This window comes from Cricetulus griseus, chromosome 4 (genome assembly GCF_003668045.3).
Source record: "Cricetulus griseus strain 17A/GY chromosome 4, alternate assembly CriGri-PICRH-1.0, whole genome shotgun sequence".
NCBI lineage: Eukaryota > Metazoa > Chordata > Mammalia > Rodentia > Cricetidae > Cricetulus > Cricetulus griseus.
The window spans coordinates 215821841-215835153 of NC_048597.1; positions in this window are offsets into that span (position 1 = coordinate 215821841).

Consider the following 13313-nt stretch of genomic DNA (forward strand, 5'->3'; position numbering starts at 1 on the left):
TCCAAGCCAGCCCCTCCCCCGCTGCCTTCCCCTCCCCCCTGTCTGCCCCGCCCTGTGCTTCGGAGCTTTGCTACTCTGGCCTCCCTAGCTTGCTCCTAGCAACAGCCAACAGCTCTCTCAGTTGCCAGGCAACAAACGAACCTGTCAGCCCCTTGGAGGCCCCACTCAAGGGAGGTGGGCAGCACACAGACCCCAGTCTGTGGAGGTGGAACAAGAAGACACGGCCTTCTTCAGGGCCGGGCCAGATCCCATAGCCCTCACACCTCTCCGGCAGCCAGCCATTCCTTCCCAGCCCCATATTCTTCCCAGGGAGACTGGCAATGCTTTGGCTGCTCTTTCCTCATTTCCATGTGAGTACCCAGAGCTAGGGCCAGGCCTCCGCTTGCCACTCCGGTCACTTCCCTCCCTTTCCATCAATGTAGGACTCACATGGTTCTCGCATCTGATTTCTTCCTGATTGTCAGTCCCGTGTTTGGGACTCTGCCAGACACCTCCGACTCCCACAAACCCATTCTGCCCAGAACTGGGCATACCCTCCTTATTTGTACCTGTTCCTGGACAGTCACTTCCTTCATGATCCCTCCCACTAGGCAGAGCCAGGACCCTTCACTCCCACCAAACAAGTACAGTTAGCCTATCCTTAATTCCTCCTTAAAGCCTGTCTGTCCTCTGTCGCCATTATCTCATTCTAGGAAGACATCACCCTCCCCAGCTCTCCTGCTTCTCCAATCCATCTTCCACAGGGCAGCCAGCAGGACAACTGAAGTAAATTGCATCACTCCCCTTTTACAAACCTTCTGTAGCTCCCTCGTACCCTGAGCACAAAGCTTGCAAACACTGGTTTAAACTTTGCTAAAAGTCTGGGGGCAGGGGCCTGGAGAGATGGCTCAGAGGTTAAGAGCACTGGCTGTTCTTCCAGAGGTCCAGAGTTCAATTCCCAGCAACCACATGGTGACTCACAACCATCTGTAATGAGATCTGGTGCCCTCTTCTGGTGTGCAGAAATACACGGAAGCAGAATGTTGTATATACATAATAAATAAAATCTTAAAAAAAAAAGTTTGGGGTAGTAGTGAATGCCTTCAATCCCAGCACTCAAGAGTCAGAGGCAGGTGGAGGCAGAGGCAGGTGGATCTCTGTGGTTTCAAGGCCAGCCTGATCTATGAAGAGAGTTCCAGGACAGAGAGACTCTGTCTCAAACAAACAGTCTTTGCTAGAGGTAGGACTGTTATTGCCTGAAAGGACTCTGGGAACGTTTACTGTGGACAAGCATCAGATGCTTCCTACATTCTGGTTCTGGTCCTCTTACCAGTAAAGTGGGTCTGTTCATACCCAATGCACAGGACTAAGGGCAGAAATGGGTAAGGTGTTCAGAACGTGTGTGGTATACAGAATGCTGCAGTGTGGGTGAGCTGTTTATAAGACCCTATAGAGGCTATCCCTACTTAGAGGATGACTTCAGGCTGACCTGAAGCTTGTGATCCTCCTGCTCCAGAGAGCTGAGATTACAGGACTGGGCCACCACGACACCACTCTATCTTACCTTGCTGTCCCACTTTATCTTTTATCCCACTAATCACCACCATCCCCCAACTATTTTTGTTTCCGCCTGACTGTGGAATAGATAGGTCTCTCTGGGGTCCACAGTCCTATCTCCAGCTATATCCCACTGGAGCACTGGCTCTCAACCTGTGAGTTGTGACCCTCTTTGGGTGGTCACACAACCCTTTCACAGAGGTCGAATATCAGATATTTACATTACAACTCATAACAGCAACAAAATTACAGTTATGAAGTAGTAAAGAAAATAATTTTATGGTTGGGGTCCCCACAGCATGAGGAACTGCATCAAAGGGTGGCAGCATTAGGGAGGTTGAGAACCACTTCACTGAAGTGAGTCTCATGGCAAGGTCTCCCTGACCCAAGATCCTGTTTCCAGGTCTTCTATGGGGCAGCAGGTAAATATTTGTCAAATTACATTAATAAATTAACCCAAATCTACTCCACCCTCCTTGTGATCTCCTTATCTTAGAGATGGATGTAGACCACCTGTAACCCCAACAACACAGAGGTTGAGGCTGGAGTATAATAAATTTAGGGTCACCTTCAGCTCCATAACAAATCTGAGACCAGTATGGGCTATATAGTGGGTACCATGTCTTAGAGCTTCCCCCATCAATAAGCAAGGGAAAAAAATACCATAATAGTATATGCAGATAAGGGAAAAACTATTGTTGCCTGGGAAGTCCAGGGAACTTTCTTGGTGGAAGAGATATTCTGAGTAAGGGAGAACAGTGAAAACATTACAGAAAGAGGCACAGTGAGCTACAAAGATGGCTCAGCAGTTAGGAGCATTGCTACTCTTCCAGGGGACCTGGGTTTGGCTCTCAGCACCCACACGGCAGTTCACAAGCATCCTTAACTCCAGTTTCAACTCTTTTGACCTCTTCAGGCACTGCATGTAAGTGCTGCCCAAACATATATGCAGGTAAAAGCCCTCATAGCCATAAAATAAAATAAACTGGGTGGTGGCAGCACACATCTTTAGTCCCAGCACTCAGAAAGTAGAGACAGGCGGATCTCTGTGAGCTTGAGGCCAGCCTGGTCTACAGAGCTAGTTCCAGGACAGCCTCAAAAAGCCACAGAGAAACCCTGTCTCGAAAACCCAAAATAAATAAAATTAGAAAAGGGTTAGAGGAGGAGGAAGGAACCACACATGTAAAGGAGAAAAGTGGGACTAAAGAGTGGGGCTGGGTGGTTAAAGGTTAGTGTTGGAGAATCCCCTCCTTTATAACTGAACCAGCCGAGGACCAGGAGACTTCCCTGTTCAGCCACCATGGGAGGCAGCAAAGGTTCCAGGTTTCTCCACTCTCAGAAACCCAGAAGGGCTTTGGGTGCAGAGGGCAGTTTAGCCTGAGCACCACAGGGAGCCTGAATTGTCCCTGGCCCAATGAGCTCAACACCACCTAGATTTGACTGTAAAACAAGTGAGATGCTATCCAGCAGTGAGAGTGGCTCCACAGCTGGATAGCTGCAGGGAACTGCTATCCCAGCCCCCTGAGCCAGAGCAGCCTTGTGGCTCACCACAGGCCGCAGAGCGTGTCCAGCTTGTCCTGAGTTCCTGTCAAGCCACAGTCCTGAGCAGGGTGAGGAACAGAGACCCCTTCAGTGGGCTATGACACCCTAGCCTTCAGGCGCCAGGAAGAGGAAGCTGCCAGCACTTCCCCAAAGGCAGTTTCACTGTGGGTGTGTCTATTGCCCTTGCCCTGAGTCCAGGAATGGTCAGGACCCTGAGGGAGGTCCAAGATCCTAGGTACCTCACCTCCATGGCGATTAGGTGGCCAGGAGACAAAGACTCATGACCACCAACCAAATCAGTACCTTGGAGACATGGCCTTGGCAACTTGTGCGTGAGGCTTTCAGTGGCCAGAGCTCCTATCCTGGCTACCCTCACGCATACCCCCCGACCTCCCCCCAGCACCCTGCGCTCCCCCCTCCCAAGTCCTACCAAACTCCACCTCCTGGTCTGTCCCCTGAACTTCCCCCTTAGCAGTGATTCTGAAATTGGAGTGGGCGATCTTTCCTCTCTTCCCAGTCCCTGCCAGGGTGCTTTTTTTTTTTCCCCAAAAGGAACAGACCAAGCCCGGGATCCTAGACCCTAAGTTTCCCCTTTCTAACCATCTCTTCATAAATTATTGACTTCCACTTAGAGAACTGAAGACCCTGAACTCTTGGCCCAGAAGTTCTGAATTAGACAAGATCCACCCCCCCCCACACACACACACACTCCACCCATTCACCTGCTCTTCTGCTCAAGCACTAGAAACTGCTGGGTGCCAAGGCAGAGAGCCTAAGGCAGGGAAGGCAGGTGGACGCTGCCCGCCCTCAGGAACACATGTTCGACAAGTAAACAGGGAAAGGAACTCAGCTTCAGAGGAAATCTACAGGGTAACACCAGGGTCGCTGGGAGACACGTGCAGGGATGCCAGCCTGAGGAAGAGAATTCTGTCTCATGGAAAGGGACCCATTTTGTGAAAAGCACAGAGGAGGGGGACAGGCTCAGGCAATAGCAAACACAGATCTTGGGGCAGAGACAGTGACATGAGAGGTGTCACCGAGGAGGGAGGACGCCTAGCATCTCCAAATGAGGGACCAGGCTCTACCCTTGTCAATCTTACTTGTCCAGGTAGTTAGTGGCACTTCTGTCATAAACAGGACGGATGGCCCTGGAACCTTGCAATAGAACAAGAGGCCACTCAGGGCTTTAGGGCCACGAACTGAGCCCTCCCTTCTCTTAGTGCTTGAAGAGTTCAGGGCCCAGTCTTTCACTGTGCCTCAGAAGGCTGCCTCCCAGGTGAAGCTCAAGAGTCCTAGGAGGGTGTGGGAAATGATCGGCTTCATCCCAGGAGCCCCCGCTTTGCTCAGGTTGTTGCCTAGTCCCCCCCCCTTCACTCTGTCCAAAGGCTGGGACTGGTAGCCTCTCCCGTGACTCGTTAGTGCTGTCATTAGCACCGCTTCCTGGAATTTAATTTAATGAAGAGGCAAAAACAGCTCTAATGAAGGTGATGTAACAGCAGCCATTGAGCAGGGTGCACCTTGCTACGTGGGCATGGAGAGCTTTCCATAGATGGTGATCCCGGATAGAGGGAAGAAAGACAGGGAGCTTGTTCTGAGGGGACAGCGGGTCACTGGGTCAGGAAAGAACAGGACCATTGCACTGTCCCATAGGAAGCAACCAAAAGTGAATCAGACAGTGGAGAGGAGCCCAGTGAGGAGCAACACGGGCCGCTGGAGGACCAGCCTCTAGGAAGCCATCAGCCAGGAAAAGGCCCTCAGATTACCGGGACATGGTGGCGCACGCCTTTAATCCTAGTACTCAGGAGGCAGAGGCAGGTGGATCTCTGTGAGTTCAAGGTCAGCCTAGTCCTCAGACACAGGGTGAGTTCCAGGACAGGCTCCAAGGCTCCAAAGCTACACAGAGAAACCCTGTCTCGAAAAACCAAAAAAAAAGTCCTCAGATAAGGACCAGTGCATGTCATTGCAACAGGCCAAGGTGTAAACTAGCACCAGAAAGGAGGAGGCCACAGGCAAGAAAGAGTCAAACCTGTGACTCTTACAGGTAAGGGGGAATAAAAAGAGTCAAACTGTATTCTGTATTCTAAGCCTGATGAAATCATTTGAGTGATTTCCCCCCCATTTTTTTTTCAGATAGTGATAAGATCTGACATTTCATTTTTTAAGATTTGTTTTTAGGTCTGGAGAGATGGCTCAGAGGTTAAGAGCACTGGCTGTTCTTCCAGAGGTCTTGAGTTCAATTCCCAGCAACCACATGGTGGCTCACAACCATCCATAATAGGATCTGGTGCTCTCTTCTGGCCTGCAGGAATACATGCAGACAGAATACTATATATACAATAAATAAATTTTAAAAAGATTAGTTTTTTAATTAATTATTTATACAGCATCTCACTATGTAGCCCTGACTGGCCTTGAACTCAGAGATCCATCAGTCTCTGCCTCCCAAATACTAGTGTTAAAGGCATGTCCCACCACACTATGTTATTTTTAATTTTTATTTTATTATTATTTTTAAATGTTTATCTATGTTTTGTCTGCATGTATGTAAGGATGTGCATCATGTATGTGCCTGGTGTCAATGGAGGCCAGAAGAGGACGGCACATCCTGGAATTAGAATTGTGGTTGTGAGTTGCCATGTGGGTTCTGGGAACAGAACCTGAGTCCTCAGTAAGAGCAAGGGCTCTCAGCCAGTGAGCCATCTCTCAAGCCCCAGTTCTCTTTTCTTTTCTTTTTTTTTTTTTTTTTTTTTTTTTTTTGAGATAGTGTCTCTCTGTGGAACAGCTCTGACTGTCCTGGAACTCACTCTGTAGACCAGGCTGGCCTTGAACTCACAGAGATCCACCTGCCTTTGCCTTTGCCTCCCAAGTGCTGGGTTTAAAGGCCTGCACCACCATCATCCTGCCCCAGTTTTAATTTTTTAAAAAAGATTTAAGTCGGGCATGGTGGCATGAGCCTTTAGTTCCAGCACTTGGGAAACAGAGGCCGCTAGATCTCTGTGAGTTTGAGGCCAACCTGGTCTACATAGTGAGTTCCAGGACAGCCAGAGCTACATAGTAACAAACCTTTTTTTTTTAAAAAAAAAAAGGAATTTATTTACATGACAGTTTGTTTACTCCATGTATTCAAAGGTCTCAGAAGATGGTCTAAGATGCCCTGGAATTGGAACTTGGACAGTTCTGAGCTACCATGTATGCTGGCAAACAAATGCCTGGTCTCTGGACGAGCATCCAGTGCTCTTCACCACTGAGACGTCTCTCCTGCTCTCCGCCTTCCATTTTTAAATTACCATGTATGTATATGTATATGTGTGGGTGCATGCACGAGGGTGTCAGGTCCCTAGGAACTGGTGTTACAAGCATTTGAGTTGCCCAACATGAGTGCTAGGAACTGAATTCTGTCCTTTGCAAGAGTGGTGAGTGCTCTTAACTGCTGAGCCATCTCTCTAGCCCCAAGATCTGATATTTTAATGATCCCTCTGGCTTCAAAGAGAAATATAGCCTAAGGACCAGCCGGAAGGCTGGGAGGCAGGGGAGCAGCCATCATGGGAAGGTGATGGAGAAGCCTGTCCCACAGGACTGTCCGGAGTCTCCTAGGAGAAGAGATCTTAGATGTGTGTATACAAACACACTAAGGGGCTGTTGTTTGCTTCCCCCAGCAGGCCTGGGACTGGTTGGTCTCCTTTTAGTCTTCCCTGAAGGCTTAACTTTTTCTCCAAATAGAGGAAGCTCATTATATATTAAAAAAACTTTTAAGGCCGAGTGTGGTAGTCCCTGCCTTTAGCCCCAGCATTCAGGAGACAGAGGCAGGCAGATCTCTGTGAAGTCGAGGCCAGCCTGGTCTGCATCATGAGTTTCAGGTCAACTGGGGCTACATGGTGAAATTATTGTTGGTACACGTGTGTGTGTGTGTGTGTGTGTGTGTGTGTGTGTGTGTTGTGTGTGTACACCTGTGTGGAGAACAAAAGACAACTTTGTGGAGCCGGTTCTGTCCCTCTGAATTTAACTCACATTGGCAGGTGTTAGGCTTACACCCAAGGGCCTTTACCCACTGAGCCATCTAGCTGGCCCAAGAACACTCCTCAAGTCCCCATAATGGTTTCTTCACCTTTCTGCTCCTCACCATCTCAGACTCAGAGTCCACAGAACTACTAACGGTAAAAAACTGGGGCAGCTCGGGCTGAATCTTACAGCTGTGCAGGGCGCACCCTCTCTTGGGGTGCTGCTTGGCTTCTGACTCTGATCACAGTCCTCTAATACCCCTCAATTCTCGACATCCCCTCCTAAATTCTTTCACTGTCCCCCGACGAAAATCTAGCTCCAGCCGGTCCGAGTTAAAGGCGGAAGTGGTCTCGGCGAGAGTTGCCCCGCCTCTTCCGGGATCTCTAGGCCAGAGCAGGCGATTTCAGCGGCCGCAGGGTTCTCCTCCACGGAGGAGCGGCGCCCCCTGGTGGGCGCAGAGCAATGCGGCTCAGGAACCGTGGCGGATCAGGCTCGTCATCTTCCTCTCTTTGCCCGGCCTCGGGGCCACCACCTGTGGCTGCTACCGCCTTCCAGCTCTTCTTGTCTCCTGCCTTGGGCTCTAGTCTCGCCTCCGCCGAGGCGTCAGTCCGTGGCCGTCGAGGCCTAGTTCCACTAAGCAGCCCCTATTTAGCATCAACTTGCTTGCCCTCTGTGGTACCCTGCTGCTCTTCTCTTGCCCGGCATCAGAATCCATCCATCCAAGTCCTCTTCCCTTGTAGTCGTTATCAGCTGGTCCTTAGGACGCCTCCGGTAGCAACCGTCTCTCCTGGTGCTTTGCACATTCTGTCAGGACTCTCCCTTCCTCCCTGCTTTCACTTCACAGCTGAGACTGGAGATTCAGAAGGTGATTTGTGATTTCTCCCCTGGATATCTTGCCAGCTACCTGAAGGCTCAGTGTTGGTCTCTGTGCCCAGTCCAAGACGTGCACTGTGGGAACTGGAATGCACCGTGGGGCTTGACCCTAAAGTCAAGGGTGAGATATGGAGAGAAACGACGTAATACCTGAAGGGGCTCTGAGAACCATTAGTACAGTAAAAGGGGCCAGAGAAGGTAGCTCAGGGGCATACCGCCTGCCTGCCTGACATGTGCACAGCCCCCTGGGTTCCATCCCCAGAGGGTGAGAGAGGGGATCTGGGGGTATGGGTTGGAGATACAGCTGAATTTCTCAACTGGTAGCACGCATGAAGCCCTGGTTTCATCGGGGGCACTATAAACTGGACACGCAAGTGATCCCAGCATCTGAGAGATGTAGGCAGGGGAGAAGGGTCCATTCTGGGGTCTCCTCCAAGGTCAGGTAGCAAGTGGGCCCAGACTGGATCCCTGTGCCATTCACAATACCCCCGTGGAGGCCCAAGCCTTTTGGGATCATTTCTCCCTCTCTTTTCTGCCTCCTTCATATATTCTGGGTCCCCCGCACAACCATGACCACCAGAGGGCAGCAGAGGCCGCCTGCTATAAATTTGGGGGCTTAGCGTTCACCGTACAGGCAGGCCAGGCTTGCGTGTTTGGTTTGAATAGAACCTCTCTTCGTAGCCCTGGTTTACCTAAAGCTCCCTATGTAGACTAAACTTGACTTGAACTTGTGGCTGTCCTCCTATTAGGATTATAGGCTTGCCACTGTCTCACCGAGACCTTGTGAAAATTTGAAGGCAGGCAGGTTTCTTTTTTTTCTTTTCTTTTGTTGTTTTTCAAGACAGGGTTTCTCTGTGCAGCCCTGGCTGTTCTGGAACTCGCTCTGTAGACCAGGCAGGCCTTGGACTCACAGAGATCCACCTGCCTCTGCCTTCAGAGTACTAGGATTAAAGGCCTGCGCCACCACCACGTGGCTTTTCTTTTCCTTCCTTCCTTCCTTCCTTCCTTCCTTCCTTTCTTTCTTTCTTTCAAGATTAATTTATCACATACAGTGTTCTGCATGCTTGTATGCCTGCATGCCAGAAGAGGGCACAAGATCTCATTACAGATGTTTATGAGCCACCATGTGGTTCCTGGGAATTGAACTCAGGACCTCTGGAAGAGTGGGCCGTGCTAACCCCAGCCCACTTTCTTTTTAAGAGATTTACTTTTTTGTGTATTTGTGTACATGTGCGCAAGTTCTTTTATTGTTGTTGATGTTGTTTTTTGTTTGTTTTGATTTTTGAGACAGGGTTTCTTTGTGTAGCTTTGGAGCCTGTCCTGGAGCTAGCTCTTTAGAGCAGGGTGGCCTCCAACTCACAGAAATCCTCCTGCCTCTGCCTCCTGAACGCTGGGATTAAAGGCGTTGCGCCACCACCACCGCCCAGCGAGCAGGCTCTTATGGAGATCAGAAGAAGGTGTCAGATACCTGGAGTCAGAGTTTCAAGTAGCTGTGAGTCACCAGTGTAGGTGCTGGAAACTGACTGAGGACTTGTGGAAGAACAGGTGCTCTTAACTGCTGAGCCTTCTCCAACTCCCTGACAGCACTTTTGTTCCTTCAGCTCTCCTTTCAGGAATATTTTTTCTGTCACTCACTTGTAATCAAGCATCACTGCTGTAAGCTGTTTGAAAGAAAGCCATTTGCTTAGACTTCACACTGGGGTCAAGGGAGACTCCTGCACCTGCCCTCCAGGGTCTTCCCACGCGCTCCCACTGTGAGGGCTCATCTGGCACTCGCTGTACACTAGCTACTGTACTTAGTCAGGAGGTTTCCAGCTACATCAAACCCAACACTGTCTCCTCGCTCAGTTTCTCCAGCACCCTTTACCAGCTCCAGCTCATCACTGAGCTAAGCACTTCCATTTCTATTCTTTCCAGCAGTCTTTTCTAGTCCGTCTGTCTTCATTTCTTTCTTCCTTCTCTTTTCATTTCACTTTCTAAACTTAAAAGATAAGTGTATGGCCAGGCATTGGTGGCGCACACCTTTAATCCCAGCACTCGGGAGTCAGAGGTAGGTGGATCTCTGTGAGTTTGAGGCCAGTCTGGTCTCCAGGACTCCAGGACAGCCTCCAAAGCCACAGAGAAACCCTATCTAGATTAACCAAAAAAAAAAAAAAAAAAAAAAAAAAAAAAAAAAAAAGTGTATGAAGTGCCTAAGAAGGGCAAAGGCTTTGGAACCTTGGAGTTACCGGCAGTTGTGAGCCCCCTGATGTGGATACTGGGAATCAAACTTGGCTCTTCCAGAATAGCGGTCCAGACTCTAAACGTCTGATCCATCTCTCAGTTCAGCAACTAGATGGATCTGTTTAGCAGACTTACTAGCTGAGTGTGGTAACGCACGCCTTTGATCCCAGCACTGGATAAGCAGAGGCTGGCGGACCTCTAGGAGTGCAAGGCCATCCTGCTCTACAGAGGGAGTTCCATTCTAATGAAGGCTACACATCAAGAGCTTGTCACAAGAGGGACATGGAGAGATGGCTCAGCAGTTAAGAACATTGGCTACTCTTGTAGAGGGGCCTGATTTGATTCCCAGCACCCACAAGGCAGCTCACAACCATCTGTTAACTTCAGTTCCAGGTGATCTGATGCCCTCTTGTGACCTCCTCAGGCACTGGACATGCATGTGGTACACATTTTCACATGCACATTAAAAGTAAATAGATAAATAAATAGTACTGAAAATCAACCAACCAGCCAGGCATGGTGGTGCATGCCTTTGATCCCAGCACTCAGAGGCAAAGGCAGGTGAATCTTTAAATTCGAGGCCAGCCTGGTCTACAGAGGGAGTTCCATGACAACCTCCAAAGCAATACAAAGAAACCCTGTTTCGAAAAACAAAACAAAACAAAAAAATCACAGCCCCATACAGAAAGCAAAATAAACAAACAAAAGAAGCAAAAAGCAAAGCAAAGCAAAGCAAACAAACAAAAAAAAACTAAACCCCTTAGAGTTACCACTGAATCAGATCTTACTCCCTTTCATTTAGGGGCCTGGCATTGTTCTCATGCTGCAAAAAAGTCCAAACATCCTGCAGTGGCTGACAGGCCCCAGGGTACTTCCCTTCTTCAGTGCCCACTGGACGCTTTCCTCTGCTTCCCCAGGCCCAGCCTCAGGACCTCCTGGCTGTCCCTCCTACGCTAGGGCACAAGGACCTCAAGGCTTTCCTTTGGTTGGTCCTGCTGACTGGAACAGTCTCCTGAGCTTCTTCCTGCTTGTTCCCTGAACATTTCTACATGGTTTCTTCGGAATTTCTGAAGCAAAGTCCATCTTCAGCGAGGCCATCCTGGCTCACCTTATGACCTGTCTCTCCATCTCCTCCCTATCTTTTGAGGTTTTTGTTCTCTCCAGTACTAAACATCTATTTGTTTGTTTGTTTGCTTTTGAGACAGGGTTTCTCTGTGTAGCCTTGGCTGTCCTGGAACTCACTCTGTAGACCAGGTTGACCTTGAACTTAGAGATCTGTCTGCCTCTGCCTCCTGAGTGTTGGGATTAAAGGCATCTTCTTTCTTTATTTTAATAATAATAATAATAATAATAATTTAATGTAAATTGGTATTTTGCCGTTGGGTGTCAGGTTCCCTTGAACTGGAGTTACAGACAGTTGTGAGCTGCCATGTCAGTGCTAGAAATTGCAGGCCTTTAATCCCAGCACTCGGGAGGCAGAGGCAGGTGGATCTCTGTGAGTTCGAGGCTAGCCTGGTCTCCAGAACAAGTGCCAGGATAGGTTCCAAAGCTACACAGAGAAACCCTGTCTTGAAAAACAAAACAAAACAAATAAAAAAAGAGTGTTTGGCAGTCAGGTGGTGGTAGCAGCCTATGCATTTAACCCCAGTACTTGGGAAGCAGAGGCAGGAAGATCTCTGTGAGTTTGAGGCCTGCCTGGTCTACAAAGAGAGTTCCAGGACAGCCAGAGCTGTCTCAAAACAACAACAGCAGTAGCAGCAAAAAGAGTGTTTGTGAAAAGTCTCCATAAATATATTTTGGGGATGACTTCAACATGGTAGAGGACCCTGTGCCTAATATGTATGAATCCCTAGGTTTGACCCCAGCACCCTCCCCAGAAATAGACTAGAAATACAGCTCTATTGTGGAATACTCACCTAACATACATGGGACCCTGGATTCAATATCCAACATGACAATAACAAAACAAAACCTTGGAGAATGAATGGACAACTCATCTTTCATATGACGGGGCGGGGGGTTGGGGGGCAGGGGGCGGAGACCGGGGGGGGGTTCTCTACACGTGAGTGAGGAAATGTGGGCAGGGCCAGCTGCTGGGCGGTGAGGGAACTCTAGATTTTCCTGGTATGTATTATCTTTTTGGACTCTCTCAAGATTTATTTATTTATTCCGTATTCAGTGTTCTGCCTGCATGTATGCCTGCTCGTCAGAAGAGGGCATCAGTTCCCATTACAGATGGTTGTGAGCCACCATGTGGTTTCTGGGAATTGAACTCAGGACCTCTGGAAGAGCAGCCAGCGCTCTTCCAAGCCATCTCTCCAGCCCCTTTTTGGTCTCACTACGTAGCCCAGGCTGGATTTAAACTTGGAATTTTCCTGCCCTATCCAGTGCTAAGTATATTCTTATTTTTCCACGACCAGCAGTCATTAGAAGACAATGATAAGCAATGTGAGTTGGGTACAGTGGCCCACTCCTGTCGTCCCACCTCTGAGGACAACTGGAAGTCTGAGTCTAGCTTGAGCCTACACGGTGAGATCTTATCTTCCATCCCGCATCAGAAAAAAAGAGAGAAAAGTGAAGAAAATACAAATGGCACATCTGCTAGACTTTTGGGGTGCTGTAACATCAATATTTCAAATAAAACAAATTATTTTTCAGAGCCTCTGAGTATATGCACGTGTGCGTGTGTGCATATGTCTGTGCGGGTGTGTGTGTTGCTGTAAGTTGAACTAAGGGCCTCACACATGCTAGACAAGTACTCTATCCTGAGCTTCCAAGTATAGAGCTTTCTTTTTTTTTTTTTCCCTCAGAAGCATAAAGAAGGGGAAAATCTAGGAAGCTATTCAAACATACAGTAATCCATAATGGTGTCCCAAGAGCTATGGCCTTCCTTATGGAGTCTGAATCACCATGTCACTGGACTTGGCAGCCAGTGACGGGAATACTCATTTCACAGCCTTGTGGGTCCATGGCTCTCGAATCTAGTACAGTGCCTGCATCACTTGGCCCGCTCCTACTTCAGCCTGCCACCTGTGGTCAGGCTGAGCAAGCAGAGAAGAGCTCTGGGGTGAGGGTCCCCCTGCACACCCTGGCTCTGTATGGGGGCTACTGTTACCACATCTGGTCAGAGAAGCCCGAGC